This window comes from Vigna unguiculata, chromosome 11, assembly GCF_037176805.1.
Source record: "Vigna unguiculata cultivar grain cowpea cultivar isolate G323 ecotype 2 chromosome 11, ASM3717680v1, whole genome shotgun sequence".
In the NCBI taxonomy this organism is placed as follows: Eukaryota; Viridiplantae; Streptophyta; class Magnoliopsida; order Fabales; family Fabaceae; genus Vigna; species Vigna unguiculata.
The window spans coordinates 13115421-13133681 of NC_140802.1; the positions used below are offsets into that span (position 1 = coordinate 13115421).

Sequence of the window (18261 nt, forward strand, 5' to 3'; positions counted from 1 at the left end):
AAAGAAGTTGATGAATTTCTAAAGAGAAAATAATGGAAAAGATTTCTAGAGATACTCCCAGGAAAGGGAGGTGAGTCACATGGACAAGCTTAGGAACCAAGTCTTTCCTCGCCAAAGATCTCTAGAATGCTTTCACAAAAATTCTCAATAAAAATACAAATGAAAACAGATTGTGTGAAAACAATTGGACAAAATGTGTAAAGAGATTGAAAATTTAAAGACCAAAAGAAAGTCACCTAGGTGTTAAACACATTGCACCTAGATGTCACGGTGACCTAAAACATAAATGGCAAACACACAAATCACACAAAACATGGACATTGAAAGCATAAAAACATAAAACATAAAGGCTGAAAACATAAACTAGACGAAAAATCTAAGTGAAGATACAAGTGGCCTTTGGAACCCCTTGAACCTCACACTAAACGCTTAAACTATTACAATTAAATGCTAAGGATGGGATTGCTCTAAAGTATTTTCCCACCTAAGCCAAATAAAGGAGAAAACTGAAATCTGAAAAGAAAATTTACACAAAAGCTGTGACATCAAAACAAAAAGCACAGTAAAAGAACATAAACTATGCTAAGCTATGTCTCTCTCTCGGCCAGCCTCCAAAGTGTGTCACCCTCAAGTGCGTGCACTCCTCCTTGAAGGTCCCAACTCACTCCTTTTTCCTCTCGGTGGCCACTCAATTTGTTTTTCCTCACCACAGCTGCACCTTGTAGAAAGGTTATCACCTACAAGGCTACCAAAAACAGTGAGTTCAAGGCAAATGAACCAAGAGCACATGAGCAGTCAGCCACTTTTGAGAGTAAAAAGCAGAAAACAATAAAAGTTCAAATTTGAGGCAAGGACAACATCAAGTGATGGATATAATGACAAACTCAAAGGATAGCCAACAAAGACAAGCAAGAAACAAGCTATGAAAGAAAGGAGGCACACAAAAGAGAACCTAAGGAATGTATCTAGATTAAGATGAATAAAACCAAAAGCAAACAAAGACTCAAATTAAGTTGAATCAAGAGCATATGCAATTGTCATTGAAAAAAGTAGTAGGCAGTTGTGAACTGTGCAAGGCAACTTATATTGTGCTGAAACAAATAATGTGTTCAAATGCAATCAAGATTGATTCAGTCGCTTTCAGATGCTTTTGTTCTCATAAAAAATTCTTTTTCTTTTCAATGATTGCATTCTCCTTTTCTTTTTAGCTATCAAAAACGTGAAAAATGGTTCACACAAAGTGCAATTTTTGACCACCAAATCAATGAACAAATGGATATGGCAGATTTCAAGAGATTCAACTCAAAAAGAAGAAATAAAAAAAAAACAAAGGTGAAAAGCACATAAGACAGCATGAAACTCTCGGACAGTGCATTGTAGATGCAAGGAACTAGAAATGGTCCAACAACTACATTATGCAGCAGAATTTCAAACAATACGCAGCAAGGAAAAGAGTATAAGACAGAGCAATAAAACACCATTGTTGCAGCATATTTGCACACAATTAGGTGGCCAACAGAAAAACAACACCATAAATTGGAAAGCAATGACATGCAGTGACAAGAATCAAAGATGGAAATATAGAAAGTGGACCACAACAAGGACTGCAATGCCAAGTAAAACTAGCCCAAACATACACTGCACCCAAGATATGTATCAACTGGCATACGAATATGAATAATCTGCAAAGCATAGCTTCGAACAAGACATCACAATATCACACCACACTTATGGATTCAAAACAGAGCTTGAAACAAGAGAATTCAGTTGGATATATAGAGTGTAATAAGTTCAATAACACAAACTGAATCAATGAATCAAGATACTGAATTGAAATCAAATGAATGTCCAGCACAACAAGGCAGATATATGAAACTACAGGGAAAATGATAAGGACACACTCTAGGCTAGTAATCACAAATCAACAAAATGTGATTAAGCAGACACACGATTGAAAACAGATGCAATTTCAATTCATATTCATATAGCCACAAGAATTCATCAAATCAACACAGAACATGCATTGAAAACACTGTAAACTATTAGAAACCAGATTCTGTTAAAACAAATGAAGCTAGCAGCACTCAACTCATTCAAGGATACTAATCCAGAGGCAACAATTTGGAACAGAACGAAAATTGAAGCATCTGTGAAGGCATAGAATACTGCAGTAAAAAAGGTACTAAACATGCTTATATTTTCAGCTAAACCAAAACCTTAGCAGAACTCTGAACACAATCAGATTGTATTAACTGAGATAGTGTATGGCAGCAAGAATCATTGGCCAGAAATTGAATTTCTAGAACAATAATAGATTCAAACTGAAACACATATTCAATTGGACAACAATTGCAAGAAATTGAGCACGAATTAATACAGGACACAACAACAATTCATATACTGCATAAGAGAATTGCTAATGATCTAATAACAATTAAGGAACTCAACAAAACACAAATTCGGATACTAAACTCAGCATATTAAGAATGAAATATAGAACAACACACAAAAATTAGGGACAACTCTATAGAATCAAAGACATAATACGAATTACACAAAACTGACGACAAAACACGAGATTATAAAACTGAAAGCTAGGTAATCAAATTGAAAATAAAACCTAACTGTGATATATACATTGAATGGCAGAATCAGAGAGATAGACATAATATCATCATCAGTGGAAATGACTGGAAAATGCAGCGAAAGGCTTATAATTGGTGAGTAACGCTCGAATCTCACTGGTTTGGAAACCCTAGGAGGATAAATCCTAATCTAAGGTGAAGGGTTTGAGCAGAGACGAAAATGGGAGTATTCTCAACCAGATTTATCATTCATCTAAGCTAAATGTTTACAAATAATGGTTTACCCCTTTATAGAATAGAGGCAAACGGAGAATGGAAGGAAAGAAGAAAAGATCTTAATGGCAGCGAGGCCGTGTACATGGATCCTAACGAGAAAAAGGGTTGGGAAGCTACGTTGAAACGACGCTCCAACAGAAAATGGGAGCATAGGTGAAAGTTTGAAACCCTAATAGCGTGTTTGAAGAAGGAGGAAGAAACCCAACTGCGTTGTCTAGAGAGAGGGAACGCATGCGTTGGTTGATCAGCTGAAGCATTGAAGAAGTTGGGCTCGGGTTGAAACGAAAGAACCCTAGCGGAGGTTTAGTTTTTGGAGTGCTGCAGTTTGGGCTGAAGCGGGCCCAACCAGTTGAACTAAGGATGCTTCCAACGTTGTAGGGGTGTGCAGAAAATATGATTGGGCTGTTGATTGAAAAAGTTGGCTGCTATTTTGTAGACGCGTAGAGGTGTGCAAACAGAATCACGCAACGCGCAGCTGGACTTGGGTCACAGATGGGATCTTGGCCCACATGCTTATTGATTGAAAGCATGGGTGTGGTGAATTGGGTCGCAACCCCAATATAAAAGGTTGCATTTAGCAAACAAACCCAATTGACAAGTTTTATGTAATTAAAAATAAAAGAAATTAAAAGAAATTAAAAGGAATGAGCCTAGACGTTGGCCCAATGCTATAAGCCTTATTGGGGTTACATCACCTTTGGTCTCTCTTACCGGTTTTATCCGCGAGTCGCACCCCATTCCGCGAGCCAACCTTATTTCTTCTACCAAAGCAATTCCTGCTCCTGGTGCCCTTTTGACGTTGTTAGCAGTTGGTTATCGTGGATGGTGATGATATCGCCTACCATTGATGGGAATTTCATTGCAAGGTGGGGTTTGATTTCCTTAACAGAATACTGTGTGCATGTCGATATATCATTAGGTGCATACACTTTCCCCGGAAAAGTCGTATATAGGTTCATCGTGAGGAATCATCGTTTCTACCGGAAACTCGAACCTCTAATATGTCTTCCAGTAAAAGATATCTACTGAACTTCCTTGATCAAATACCACTTTTTTACTGCACAGTGATAACCATTGGATCGTCTTGTTCTTGCTCCATGCCTTGAAAGTCGGCGTTTATGAACGTTATGGGAGGCATCCTTCGACGTCGTTGTGTGCGGGTTATGGCATTAACAGACTAGATATTTCTGAGGTTTCGCTTTCTTGCTGACGTGGCGATGCCACCTCCTATAAAGCCTCCCGATATGGTATTTATGGCCCCTCGTAGAAGAGGCTTGTCAACCGGATTGTTATCGGTCTGTGTGGGAGGATTCTCTCTTTGTTCGTCCTTCTGACTTCTATTGTCATGTTGTTGGCTTGGGCGATCAGTGTTCCAGTTATACCCTACTCGTGAACTACCTTCCCCATCTCTTCTGATGAAACCTTTAAGGTATCCAAAGTGTATAAGCTCTTAAATCTTATCCTGTAGAGCTTTACATTCATCTGTTGGATATTCGTTATTGTGGTGGTATTTGTAATACTTGGACATATCTGAGTTTGGCAGGTTGTGAGACTTTTGAGGAGGGGGGATGAGGTCGTTGTGAAGGGCCTCTTCCATGATACGTGAGTGAGGAGCGCTCAGAGATGCGTATCTTGAGTATCTTGGTGTTCTGGGATCTCGGGATTTAGGGTCTACCCTTGCTTGTGCTTTCTTAGTCTTCTTTTCAACAGGTTGCAGTCTAGTGAGAAACTTGGTTCGTAGTGTCCTCATTTCTTCCATGCGTATGTAGTCGACGACGTGCAACCTTAACTCGTGCATGGTGGCGGGCAGTCTCAAGTAGATGTTATCTACGAATGGCCTTGGTTTAAGAGCCATGGCCATGTACTGCAAGACCACGTCTTGTGTGAAGTTCTTGATTTTTAGGGCCACCTTACTGAATCTGTCGATAAAAGCTCTCAATGTCTCATCTCTTTCTTGTTTGACACTTCCTACGAATTGGGTGGAGAAAAAGGTGGATAGGGTATTGAAATACTTTACAGAGTATGGGGGCAGAGACGTGAACCACTTTAGGGATGGTCCCTTGAGGGTGGTGGGGAAAGCTATACACATGATGACATCTTCGGTCGTGTAGAGTCTGACCTAAGAGACATAAATCTCCACGTCAATGAAAGGGTTCCCACTGCTTGGGAAGGGGAGTTTTTGTGATGCCGTCAATGAAAGGGTGTCGACACTTGTTTATGTTTGCGGTGCCAGGGTGGTTGGTAGCAGTTTGAAAGGTGGCGGTGTGCTAGGTTGTCGTGATGGTATGGGGAGTCAGGTTGTACTCGCTCTCTTCTTCAGTCATATGATAAAGCGAAGTTTTGAATTCGACATGAACTTCCTTTTCCTTACCTTTGCTATGCGCAACTTCCATCTCCACCTTCCTCCTCAAACGGGAGTTTTCCTGCCTTTGGGCTTCCATTTCATTAGCGCTACATTTTTGGAATACCTAGAAAGAGATATTGAGTGTTGGAAGGGAGCTATGGAGTGGAGGAAAGGATTGAGACTTTTGGGACAAGGAAGATCACAAGGATCGCACTTGAAGCAAGGAATCCCGGTAAGGGGAGTTGTGTCTACTTGCTTTTAATTTGTATGATGCAGTTTCATGAATTATTGCTGTCTAAGTGGCCGATTTTCCCTCCATTGACATTGTTTTACGAAGTTTCTAGGCTTCTGTCTAGAAATTGCCTAGCGGCATTGAAGGCCCACCAAACGACTCAAGCTGATCAAACCCAAATTCTGAGTTCTTGAAGAACCGCCTGGCAACAGTTGAGAATCTCCACGTGATGGGGTGATTATGTGCTACTTGTTTTGGCAATAATGTATGGTTTGACATGAGATGTAGCACCTTGTATCGGCTGGTTTTGGTCACTTCTACATGTATGATTCTTCTTTTCTAGATTCAAAGGCTAATGGCATGGGGATGAAGTCATGTGTATCCATATGTATGAATTACTAGAGTATGCGATGAATGATTTAGCAAATTGTGTCTTAGTGGAATGTAAGAATGTATTATGTAATAGTTTAGTGTTATGTTTTACAGCCTTATGAAGGTGAGATATCCTTAGTTGAAATTGAACATTTGTATGGTGTGATTGTTGAGTATATGTGATTCAATTCGATTGACATGTAAAAGTTTGCAATTGATATTTTAATGTGTTCCTGTGACGATCAATGTATTGGAATCTATCTTACTGTGCCTAGAAAACTAGTAAAATTTGTTGTACTAGTGCAACGACTGGCCATATAAACTGAATACGCTAGGCGATAGCTACAAACAAAGAGGTTCCTAGAGCGTTTGGTCCCTGGCGGCATGTGAGTACCACTAGGTGGTCTACAACACAGTTTTTCTTGGCGGCACTTAGGCTACACCAGGTGATAGTGCAGGAGCAAGAGCTTTTTGTGGAGGGTTTTGTAGGGGTGGTTGTGATTTTTGGTATGGGATATAGTTGAATAAATTTCGATTGGCGAGGTTCGTAATGGAGTTGGAAACGTGTGATTAATATAAGCGGGGAGGTCCGTATTGGTTGTACTCTTGTGTAGGGATACGAGCAGGGAGGTTCGTATGTTTCGTGCTCACACTTGAGGCTATTATGAGCAGGGAGGTTTATAGCAGGTGTTCACGCGTGTTGGACTACGAGCAGGGAGGTTCGTAGAGTTAGACATCGAGCAAGCAAGTTCGTGGAAGCATTGTAATCCCTATGGCCATAGCTAGGTGTGCATTCTTCTCATATAGGTTATGAGATCAGGGTGACATGGTACAAAGGAATCAGCGAATAAGAAAATGGTTAAGTTACTTTGGGTGTGTGTAATTATCATTATTTATGTATGATCTTTCATTTCAGCTCGCTCTTTCTGTCTGTGTTTGGCGATGATCGTGTGACTTGCCACATAGGAGCAGATGTGGATCCAGGTGAGGACGATGATGCGTAGCGGTAGAGTAGGGCTAGCTCTGGGGAGTGCTTTATGACTTATGTTAAAACATTTTGTAATTTTTTTTATTTCAGCTTTTGGATTATGGATTGTAATAAGGCCTTTGAGGAGTGTTTCTATTTTACGCAGTATAAGTTTTCAATTCTTCCCGCACTTGGGAACCATATAAGTTATTTAATTCCATATTTTATATAAAATTTACTTTATCAAGTAACATCTGCCTAGGGTGTTACATTTTTCTAAAAATTGTAAAGCTAGAAAATATGATGTACCTAAGGGATATTTGAAATGGATCTCAAAAGGACCATGAAAGGATTAACCATAATGGACCCAACCTATCAAGGGTACCATGTAATGTAAATATGTTTTATAGGTCATAAAGAGTGACAAGAAAGATTTGTGGTACCTAGATAGTAGGTGTTCAAGGCATGTGACTGGTGATCAAGTAAAATTTGCAAAGTTAAGCTTGAAGGATGAAGGATTTGTTAATTATGGAGATAATAATGAAGGGAAAATACTTGGAACTGGAGTCATAAACAATGGATCCCTCATTCACCATAACAAGTGTGCTTTAGTCATTATCTTATCTTTGATTCATGTGGTAGCATTGTGTTAATAGGAAAAAGAGTTAACAAAATATACTTGCTTGATTTACATTATGCATCAAATAGCAAACATTGTTTTCTTAAAATAGAAGATGACACATGGTTATGGCATAAATTTCTTTGCACATTCATATGTAACATTTAAACAGTTTGAATAGAAAACAACTGGTTGAAGGACTAGCAAAAACTTAAGTTTTAGAAGGATAAAGCATGTGAAGCATGCCAAAAGGGAAAAAAATTTAAGGTCTCTTTCAAACCTAAAAACTATGTTTCAACTAAAAGACCTTTAAAATTGCTTCACATGGACCTATTTGGACCTTCGTGAACCATGAATCTTGGTGGGAACTTTTAGGCAATGGTCATAGCAGATGATTTCTCTAGGTTTACATAGGGACTATTTTTAGGATTCAAAAATGATACCTATCATGCTTTCAAAAGACATGCCAAGGTCTTAGAAAATGAAAAAAGTTCTAAAATTAAGTTAATTCAAAGTGATCATGGAGGAGAGTTTCAAAATGAAACGTTTGAAAGTTTTTGTGAAAACATGGTACAAACACAAGTTTTCTGCTCATATAACTCCACAACAAAAATTGAGTGGTTGAAAGAAAGAGTATTTCACTTGAACAACTTGTTAGGATCATGTTGAATGAAATTCTATTGCCAAAGTATTTTGGACTAATGTTGTCATCACAACTAGTTATGTATTAAATCGTGTTTTGATCAATATTATTTTGAAGAAAACCTCTCATGAGCTTTTCAAAGGTAAAAGGCCTATTTTGACTCACTTGAAAGTGTTTCACTATAAATGTTTCATATGAATAATGGAAAAGAAAATCTTGGCAAGTTTGATGCAAATGGTGATGGAGTCTTTCTTGGTTATGCTACAAAAAACCATGCATATAGAGTGTATAATAAAAGGCTTATGATTGTTGAAGAGTCTGTACATGTTGTATTTGATGAATTTAACTCAAAGTTGCAAGATGAAGTGATAATTGATGCAACTGACAATGATGCCATTGTAGAAAAGGAAGATCAAACAAAAAATGAATCAATTGAAAAGGAAATTTAATCAACTAAAATTCATGTTCACAACAACTTGCCAAAGGATTGGACTACTCCCAAATGGCTGTCAAAGGACAACATCGTTGTTGACATTGACAAGGGAGTATCTACTATACGCACGCTCAATAACTTTTATGAACATGTTGCATTTGCAACACAAGTTGAACCCAAAAAATGTGAATGATGCGTTGAATGATAGTAATTGGATCACTACCATGCAAGATGAACTTGATTAATTCACTAGAAAATATGTATGGTCTATAGTTCCTTGAAGTGATTATATGAATATAATTTGTACAAAATCAAAGCTAGGCTAGTAGATAAAGGTTATAATAAAGAGGAAGGTATTGATTTTTATGAAACATATGCACTTGATTCTAGACTGGAAGCTGTGAGATTGTTATTGGCATATGCTTGCATGTGTAATTTCAAATTGTTTCAAATGGATGTCAAAAGTGCATTCTTGAATGCTTTCTTGAATAAAGAAGTGTATGTATCCCAACCACCTAGTTTTGAAGATCATATTTACCTAACCATGTTTTCAAACTAAAAAAGGCCTTATATGGATTAAAGCAAGCACCACATTAGTGGTATGAAAGGCTAAGTAACCTTTCACTATCAAAAGGGTATCCTAGAAGTGTTGTTGATAAAACACTTTTCATTAGAAAACATGAAAGTGATGTAATACTTGTTCAAGTGTATGTTGATGACATTATCTTTGGCTCAAATAATAACTCCATGTGTGAAGAATTTGTTGCAGCCATGTACGGTGAATTCGAGATGCCCATGATGGGTGAACTAACCTAATTTTTGGGGCTACAAATCAAACAACTTGAGTATGGAAAATTTTTAAGTAGTCAAAATATTCTTTTGATCTATTACAAAAGTTTGAAATGGATAATTACAAGGAAGATGCCACTCCAGTTGTTATAAACTACTATATGGATTCAGATGAGGTTGGACTACAAGTTGATTCTGCCAAATACAGAGCACTAATTAACTCTTTGCTCTATCTAATTGCAAGTAGGTCATATATTCAATTCAGTGTGTGTATGTGTGAAAAGGAATCACACTACAAATATGAAAAGAGAATTCTCAAGTATCTAAAAGGAACAACCAATGTTGGATTATGGTCTTCGGGTAATTTTAAGATTAATCTAAGTGAATTTTAAGATTAGTCAAAGTGAATTTTAAGCACAAGTGGAGTTTTCCACCTACTTGGCTGGAGTTTGATATCATGGAATAGCAAGAAGCAAGTTTGTGTAGCACTCACCACAATTGAGGCAAAATACATTGCCACTGGATATTTCTCAACACGAATCATGTCTTAAACATCAACTCTTGGACCATGGAGTGAAGTTGGTAAAGGCCCTTATTTTATGACAACACTAGTGCATTGAATCTAACTAGGAATCCAATACAACACTAAAAAACTAAACACATTGAAATAAGGCATCAGTTCATTAGAGATCATGTGTTAAAAGGTGATTGTGAAATTAAGTTTGTTAAAATAGAAAATCAATTATGATTTGTTCACAAAAACCATTAACTCATGATTGGTTTAACAAGCTAAGAACTTAAATAGGAATATTACAATTATATGTGTTGATTTCACTTAAATAAGTACTGTGTGCAAAAAGATTACATTGACCATAAAACATATGTATTGCGTGATTCCAATGTGCATGCACCTTACATGATCTGAATTGATTGATTAATCCACTCATGAAAACTCATTGAAAACACAATATTTTAATTTGATACAGTAATTTGCCTTGATTACATAAACATAATTAAATACAACAAATCTGCACAATTTAGCTTACTAATTTTGTATAACACCCAATGCGGATATTACTTGATGTGACCCCAATAAGGCTTATAGCATTGGGCCAATGACTAGGCCCATTACTTTTCAATTTCTTGTAATTTCTTTTATTTTAATTAAATAAATATTGTTTTTAATTGGTTTGTTTTGTTAAATGTAGATATTTTCTAGCTTCCCAATTAATAATGGGCTTGCGGCCCAAATTTTTCTTCACACCAACCAACCTGCTCCAACGTGCAAGCCAAAGGCACTTTCAGGCCACTTCCAAGTGAAGGGCGAGAAGCTTCAGCGTTCCATTCATATACGTGTGCATACCACTACTACTAACATTTCTTGAATGGGCCTCGCGTGCATCCCAGTTCTCTCGCTTTCTGCACACCATGCGTGGTTTTGTGCGAGAAACATCATTAAGTGTTCTGCTATCACATATTGGGCCTCCAACCAATTCATTCAAGCAGCCCAAACAGCGTTGCAGCCATTGTGTAAGGATGCCACACACGAGGTTTTCATTTTGCGCATCACGTGTTCCTTCCGCCATTGTGCTAGGGTTCTGGTTCACGTTGCTATTAGGGTTTCCTCTACCATCCCTTGCCGTCAACACAAGAACACATCAACCATGTCCCTCACTTTTCTGTTAGGGTTTGTTAGAGCCATCCACACCTTCACGGATTCCATCAACCATAAGCTTCACGGCGCCTTGCCGTTAGCGGTCCCTGTATTTTCCTTTCTTCATTCTTCTCTCGCCGTTAGGAACATGTTAGACGACGTTCCTCTCTTCCTTTTGTTTTCCGATTGCCTCTCTTCTATAAAGGGCAAGCCATTTCGTTGTAAAGTTTAGCTTTGATGAATGAGATATTCCGGTAGAGATCACTCCCACATTCGTCAGCTCACCCTAAACCCTAGGTTAGGTCCTTACCTACTCGGGTGGCCCCAAACCAATGAGAAACCAGAGCGAACCGAGCCTAATCTTCATCTTCGAGTATTTCCGCTGCGTTTCCCTCGCTCTCTACGAGATTCAATCGGTAAAACGCCGATTAGAGAGCCTTTCTGGCGAGTATCGCGACGAAGGAGCCTCATCATTACTTGATCAAGAAAAATATATATTTAAAATAAGATTCAATAACTCATAACGTTCCCAAGCGCGGGAAAATTTAAAACTTAAATAGTGTAAAATAAAAATAATCCTCAAGGCTTTATTACAATCCATAATCCAAAACCCAAATAAAAGAAAATTACAAGATAATCGAAACAAGTTCTAAAATAATCCTGATAGCTAGCCCTAGGTCCGTCTCTACGCATCACCATCCTCACTTGGAGTCACATCTCCTCTCGTGTGACAAGTCACACTATCATTGTCAAACACAAACAAAAAGGGTGGTCTAAATAAATAACAAACATAAATAATGATCTAAATAAATAAACTTAACCATTTTCTCATTTATTAACACCTTTATACCATGCCATCCTAGTCTTATAACCTATATGAGACGAGCACACACTCAACCATGGTCTCAGTGATTCCAATGCTTCCACGAACCTGCCCGCTTGTAGTCCGACTCTACGAACCTCCCCACTTGTAGTCCAACATGCTTGAACACCACCTATTATGAACCTCCCCGCTCATAACACCCTCAAGTGTGAGCACAAAACATACGAACCTCCCTGATCATATCCCCACATAAGAGTACATCCAATACGAACCTCCCCGTCCATATTAATCACAAGTTTCCAACTCCATTATGAACCTTCTCACTCGTAATCCATGCAAGCATATCCCAGACAAAAACCATCACCACGCAGCACCCAAATCCAACATAAACGCACACTACAACTACACTATCTCTTGGTACAGCCTAAGCGCCGCTAGGAGACATTGCATCGCAGACCACCTGCGGTATTAACCTACTATTGGGCACCACACACTACAGGATACCCCTACTGGTAGCTATCGCCTAGCGGTCCCATCTGCACCATGAGGCACTACATAAGTAACGTGAATTTTACTAGTTTAAGCAATTCAAATCAAATTCTAACACACTCTAATCATCACAGACATACATCCAAATACCAGATTGTGCATTCACACCAATCATCATGTCTTAAATTGGATCTCCATAAATCATAAGCATTAATCACTCATAAGCAGTCATACATTCATGATTTAGAGGCATGCAACACTTGAATTTAACTACAAGTCAATCTTAATCATAGAGACTCTAAACCAGCAGCCAAATCATACATAATCTCACACAAAACGAAAGGCTTAACTCAAATAGTACATACAAACATCCCTTTTAACAAACCCCTCATGCCACCCAAAAATTATCATTAACACTTAGTCATATAATTTCACCATTAACCTCACCTTATGCAATCTAAAGAAAACCCCAAACCAGAAGTCATTTTCAGCATACAACTTATACATATTCATAATTTAGTAACCTTGTCTACAATATGTTCAGTATTATAATACCTCTAACCAATAATCATTCTTAACATTATTCCATACTCTTAACTCATACATTCAACTCATCACTATAACAACTATTCCATATTATCATAATACTATATTCATAACACAAGGTGGAACCCAACAAAGACCTAACTCGCCACCCAAAACAGCCAACAAAAACATGCCTGCTGGACAATGGTTATCGCCTAACGCAAGCATGTACCGCCAAGCGGTGCATCATATTTAGGCAAAACCCAAATTTTCTTGCACTTGCGAGAAGCCCTAAAAATCGTAAAAATTGCAATCCAGTCATCTAGTTGCATAAAAACCAAATCCACACACATATCCAACATGCATACATACTCAATTAACCCATGCAATTGCAAAATCACCATAATTGTAATCTGCACACCATATTTCATAATCATCCCCTAACCCTTATTTAAGCCTCATGTTCATATAATCCCCCAAACATCAAATCATCCTCAACAGTAGACGTTCTCAGTCAATTATATCAATAAACAAGCAAGTAAGGGCATAGGAATTTGTAGAACATCCAAAAATATCACAAAACCTGTAAAATCGCTGAAAATGAATTAACCCAGTTTGTGTCACCTAGTAGCCTTTCCTTGCCACCATGTGGTTCTTTGCAGAATCTAGAAATTGGGTCAAACATATTGAGTTGTCAGGCGAGCCTTCGTTGACGCAAAGCGATTTTTGAACAAAAACCCAGAAACATTGAAAAAAAGCATAAATTGGAGGGAAATTCATGCATTTAGACAGCAATACATCATAGAGCACAGAATTCAAATTACAGTACATAAGAATAACTCCCTTTAACTGGATTCCTTGCTCCAATTGCAATCTTAGTGATCTTCTACGCCCCCAAAAGTCTTAACCCTTGCCATCACTCCAAGAATCCTTTCCCATAGTCAATCCTCTCTTTTAGGTCACAAATTTACTGATTTCTATTACTCTCCCTACTGCCACACCCAAATGAATCTCTATTTTATCCCTTAGACTTTTTTTTCCCTCACTTTCAGCCCAAAATAAATAAAGTAAATAAAAAAAACGAAAATTAGAAAAATAATAGTTGATGGCCATTCAAGTGCCATTTACTTGGAGTTTACTGCACCTCAACTGCCACTCTTCTACCCTTTTGGTTTCTCAGAGAACTTGTAGGGTTTCTAGGCTTTCCACCACTTAGCAAAAATAATAAAACGTGAAAAAGACACTACTTATGGCTAGCCAAGGTTCAAACTCACATCCATCCAATTCATCAAGCATATGAACAACCAACAAGCTAATGCATGTTTCATGACATTTCATGCACACATAATTATAAATCACATCCCACAACATAACATATATGCAAAATAAAGCAATGATTAAAACATCACACTATTGGCATACACAAGATTTGAACCCAAGACCTCTCAACACCACCCAACACACCTAACCACTTGAACTACCATTGCTCCTTACTATGACTTGACAAACTAATTCTCTTAGAGGTACCTCCAATCCATAATTATTGCTAGGTAATTATTTATTATTTATTTAAATTTCCTTGGTCTTACATTCTGCATTCAATGTGTTCATGTATAAATATTGCATTTGAAAATCTGTATATGCATTCATCTCTCTTAGAAAAGTCATACCTACACTCACCATGCCTCGTCGCCAACAACATCATGCTCATTTTGAAAAGGAACACTCAACTCCTCCTACCCCTACCTCTCCAAGAAATGAACGTGAAGGCAAAATTGAGCTTGGTTTAAGGGAAATAAAGATAACATACACTTATTTATGATTGAGATGACTAGTAAGCAAATCAGTATCTCCAAGGTGTTATGTTTCGCATGGCTCAAAATTGAGAGTTTTGATGACCTCTATCAACAACTCAAACACCAAAACTTGAAATCTTTCTTTGAAATTTTTGGGAAAATATAACTTGAACTGCATTCAAGGTATTTTTCACCAATCTCTAGTTCAAAAGTGATGTTCTGTTTTCATGTGTCAGGGTACTGAGATGGAAATTTAAAAAAAATAAAAGGCATGGAAGGATGTTATAGGCATAAGGCAAAGAGATGTTTAAGTAAGGAAAGGTAAAATTGGTCCTATTGAAGACTTCAACAAAATATAGTACTATGGGTAGTGTTTGAGGAACCCTGGAGGTGAAATGACAACATTTCATGTTGGTGGTCTCAAGGTGGATGAGAGGCTACTTGCCATTATTGTCACCAAAATCATGGTACCCCGTGGAAGCAATCACTCAACCTTTAAGTAGTTTAAGTAGTTTTGGTTTTTGTAATTCATGATCATATAATGAAGGCTAAAAGGTTCACGGACTTCAAGTTTTCGTACAAGATTTTGATTTCCAAATTCATTAATATTTTGGAATTGATGTAGAATACGAGCTGGAGGAGTCTACAAGAATTTTGAATCAAGTTTCCTCCCTCAATCTCCACAATATTGGTGGACCAACAACTGGTGGTGCCAATCATCATGAAGTTGGCCCAAGTGGGGAAAAAAAGAGGATGAATTGGAACCCACTACTGAACCAATGAGATTGTCCCCTACAACCCTCTAGAAGAGAGAGGCCATGTATATTCCCACTTTGAGAGGCTAGTCCTTCATCAATTGCATGAACTCAATGTGTCTTAAGATGCACACCACAACTTTTGCCATGAAAGGTTTCATGAGATGGATGACTAAATCCATGGCCTTCATGATCTGTTGACCCCGCTCCAGAATAGAAACAATCATCGTGATGATTGATTAGGTTGGCTTTGAGAGTCATGCATTGCATTTGTGATGTTGTATTGTTGGTTTATGAGTTCTTTCAACTTTTCAGCCAGTTGTTTTTAAAATTTAGCATGTTAATTGTATCAAGTTTAATTTTGTTTTCTTTTTTTGTTATCATTCTTGCTCTTATGTATTGTGGCATTTTATTAATGATATGGTTTGCTCATAATCTCATTCTGAATTACTTTAATTACATTTGATGAATCCAAATGGGTTAACAAATTAAGGAAGTAAGGAATTTCAAATTCAAAGAATTAAAAGGTAAAATTAAAGGAATTAAACAATTCATGAACCAAAATTTTGACACATACTAGTGATAGGGGGAACATGTGCATTTGTGGATGTTTGTTATCTTGTGCACACTACTTTGGAATCTTTTTTGTCAGATTCACAAGCTTGACAATCAATGGAAGATGTTGCTTCATCAATTAAATGAAGATTAGCTTCAACAAATCAGGGGGAGATTGTTAGCACAAATGATTTGATTCTTGAAGATTTGATGAAGATATATGAAGACATTGCATAGTGACATGATTAAGTTATGTTAAATTGATGACGATGTGAAGACTTAAAGATGTGCATGTTAATCAAGCTTGATGTGTGTGATAGATATAGGTTTCAAATAAAGATGACAAAGTGATAACGCTATCGTTGACGCGATCAAATTAATACTACTAAACTATAACAACTTCAGTATTGCTAAGATAGTAGTCTCCCAACAAACACAAAATTGATTTTTAATAAATTGGTTCTTGTAAAACTATACAAATGAGTTAGTCAAATAAAATAAAAAAATATAGGGGATTAATATAAACAAAGATAGAAATAAAATTTAAAAGATAAAAAGAAATAAAAACAATACGAAAGAAAATATATTGATTCCATTGCTTTTTCAAAATAGATTTATCATCGGTTAGATCTAAAGATTATTGCTCAATTAATTATTGTTATAGATTTACAAATTAATCAATGTAAAGTCTCAATTAATTTGTTGGCGTTCTCACTTTTAACCCAAGTACAGTCTCAATTAAAAGTGAGAACTTTTAGATTATCCACAGTAAATTCAACCAAAGTACAGTCTCAATCAAATTTACTATGCCTAATCATGTCTATTCTTTTATCTCCTCACCAAATAAAAAGCTTAATTAATCAAAGTAAAGTCTCAATTAATTGTAGTTAGAGTAAATACCTTTAACCAAAGTAAAGTCTCAATTATTGGTAAAAACTCATTTAATCATATGAAACTTTCTAAATAAAATCAAAGTAAAGTCTCAATTCAATTTAAAAACCCTTGGACTCATATGACCAACATGCATATAGATTTAAAATCATTACTTCTTACGTGATTTAAAGATAAAAGACATAGATGAATGAAAACCTCAACAATAATAAAAAGAACAAAGAAATTAATTGATCTAACCTCAGAATCCAATTAAGAAATTACAATGAAATCAACCCAAGAAGTTTAGAACTCCATGAATGCAAAATAAAAATAGAAGAATGGAGAAAGAGAAAGGAAACGAAATTAGGCCCCCTTAAGGGTTCCAAAACTTCGAAGTCTCGAGCTTCTTCTTCTACTTCCCCCATTTGTCTCTTTATATAGGACTTGGACTGGGCTTTTCGGTTGCTAAAATCTCTCAAATATCTTTTAAAATAAAGATAAAGATAAATATTCAAAGATATTTGGAGAGATCTAGACTATTTGACAAATATAGTTTGGTTAATAATTTATGATATAATTAAATTAATTAATTATTTAAAGATATCTGATAAATTATTAACAAATAATATTTGCATTAATTTTCTTAATAAGCCATTTTTAATCTTGTAGTTCAAATTTGCAAAGACATCCAAAACTATCAATATTTGCAGTTCAACCCCTCTTGTTTGACCTGTCTTTGACCAGATTTGAATATTTGACCAGCTTTGACCATTTTGACTGTGTAGTGACAAGATGACATGTGGCAGCTCCTTCTCTCTCCTAGATTACGGTTTTTGCAGGTGCAATGGAGGGATAAGGCTGTTGCGTGATTCTTTTTCTTTTTCGGTGATGTGGCTGCGACGGTGCAGGTTTCTGACGAGTAGAGCAGATGTGTGAACGCTGTTGTTGCTGTGCAGTGGTGGAAGTGTAGTGGCTGTTCATCTCCTTCCCGACGAGCATGGTGATTCCATGGTGCATGAATGCTGCTATTTCACGTTTGGAGGAACAGATGCGTCGCATTTTGTTTCCAGGTGTAGGGATGGCGTTCGAAAGCTGGTGCAGTTGCAGATCTACGGTGTTGCTCGCTGTGTGCTCGCGAGGGAGTGGTCTGAAGCGCACATTTTTGTTCCTTACGGTGGCGTTAATGGTGGAGATCTAATGGTGCGTGACTCATGGTGTTTTGTAGGTCCGTGGAGTGCAAGTGTGAGGAGTATGTTGTTGTTGCGAAACAATGGCAATGAAAATGGTTCTAGAGCTAAGGTGGCTACCGTGATTGGTGCAGGTGTTGCCGGTGAGATCGATGGCTAACGGTGGTCCGGTGACGGAAACATGGTGAAGATGGAGGCTAGGGTTTCTGGTTGTGTGGAGATGAAGACGATGACATGGCAACATGTTATTGGCTCAAATTCTTTAGTGGAGATTAAGCCCATGTGGCTTGTGTTGGTTGGCCAATTTTAAAAGTTAAGGATCGCCACATGACAGCATCTAAGTT

At 37.3% G+C, this 18261-nt stretch overlaps 1 long non-coding RNA gene across 1 annotated transcript; it reads right to left on the bottom strand.

Annotated features, from left to right (window-relative positions):
- Window positions 1-302: 302 nt before the first annotated feature.
- LOC114168834 (uncharacterized) lies at window positions 303-3331 on the bottom strand. The gene is made up of 2 exons (XR_003600770.2): window positions 2626-3331; window positions 303-737 (listed from the first exon to the last, which is right to left on the bottom strand). It is a non-coding gene; the product is annotated as an uncharacterized LOC114168834 (long non-coding RNA).
- Window positions 3332-18261: the final 14930 nt, after the last annotated feature.